Below are 1,568 nucleotides of genomic sequence, written 5' to 3'. Positions count from 1 at the left end.
TAGCCGGTTCCTACAACCCCGTCCTGCCTCCAGTTGGTTTGGTGGGCGCAGCTTTTGATGGAGTGAGTCGAAGAAAAACATTTGCTGTTGTTTTAAAACATTAAAATGTTCGAGGTGTAGCAGCACAGTACTGTATAGTCTGAAACTGGCTGCTGATACTGTGGATTTCAGCCTGAAATGCATCATGTTCCTTCCAAAACAAAAGCAGTGGGGCCACATGAACAATTCTGAATCCATACTGTGGCATTGTTTTTTAAAAACACTGGGCAAAGGCGAAGCCCAAGGGGTTTTGGAGGTCCTCCTTGGGTTGCTCTGTGGGGCAGGAGACGTCTGTCACGTTGAACCTCCCTTTTGATTCAGACCAATCCGTTCTTACTGAAAGCGTGTTGGAGACTCTTCCCCAGGTAACCTTCCCCAGCAGGGACAACACAGACACCCGAAGCACCAAATTTGGTTTTAAACACTATTCGTGTAACATTTATTACAATACTGAGACATATCCTTATATTCAAGTAGCAAGAGAGCTCTCACACACACCATTCACGCAGAGGTGGCACTTCACTGAAGTCCGTTGGTCGCTTGTCCTTCATGAAGACCACGGATCCAGGAGCACACCTCTGCTCAAAAGAGCCTCTCCTTTTAAAGGCTCTTCTCTGCATTGGTCTACCATCGTCTTTTGGCCTCAGTCCACAACCCTTAAACCAGCCTTTTCTGGTTTTTCGATGTTGTTACAAAAATACAGTACATTCCAAGCCTTATCATACTGTCCAAATAGTATGAATTATCTGTTCCTTGACCAGACATGTGGTCCATGTTCCTGTGCAAGATCTGTTTCTCCTCCGATAAGCAGACAGCCGCATCCTGTTCTTCTTGGATATGCCGCTGCCACATCAGCAGCCTTAAAACCATCGCTTAGGCCGCCAGGTCATGCATTGCGAACTCTCCATTTTGCTCTGCCCAACAGTGCCATTCCATCCACATTCACTCATAGCATCGCACTCCCAAAGCGCACATGGGATTGAGGCGGGGGGAGGCCACCCTTCAGAAAGTGGTGCCCCAAAGGCCCTTCTCTGGGGCGGGGAGGACCCACACTTTCCTTCTCTCGCAAGAGCTGCTCCAGAGAAAGAAAGCGATGAGAGAGAGGCCTGCAGTTTTCTCCCTGCTGCCTCCTTTCAAAGGACCATTCCTCTCTATGGTCGCTCCTGCCGCCCAGAGCGCCGCACATGTCCGCTCTAGGCGCGTCGTCTCTGTGTCCCAGCCATGAAGAGGCGGAAGTGACGACGGCGGCGCCGCCGGAAGCGGAAGCGGAAGCGGCTTCTCATGCTGCTGAGACGGACGGCGACGATGGCGACGGCGAAGCTGGCCTCTTCCTCGTCGTCCTCCTCCTCTTCGGCGGAGGCTCCGGGGGCGGAGTGCCGCGGCGGGGCTCTCCTGGCCCCTCTGGGTGAGCGGACGCCCTCCCTGGCTTCCTCGCTGGCTCCCGGACACCTTGCCTCTGTGCGCGTGCAGAGCTCCTGGGTGCCCGGTTCCGCGCCGTGACTCTCTGCCTTGTCTCCCCCGCAGGGCTG

The sequence above is a fragment of the Sceloporus undulatus genome, chromosome 9, assembly GCF_019175285.1.
Source record: "Sceloporus undulatus isolate JIND9_A2432 ecotype Alabama chromosome 9, SceUnd_v1.1, whole genome shotgun sequence".
NCBI classification, from domain to species: Eukaryota; Metazoa; Chordata; class Lepidosauria; order Squamata; family Phrynosomatidae; genus Sceloporus; species Sceloporus undulatus.
The sequence above is the reverse complement of the archived record's forward strand: the minus strand, read 5'-3'. Positions refer to the sequence as shown.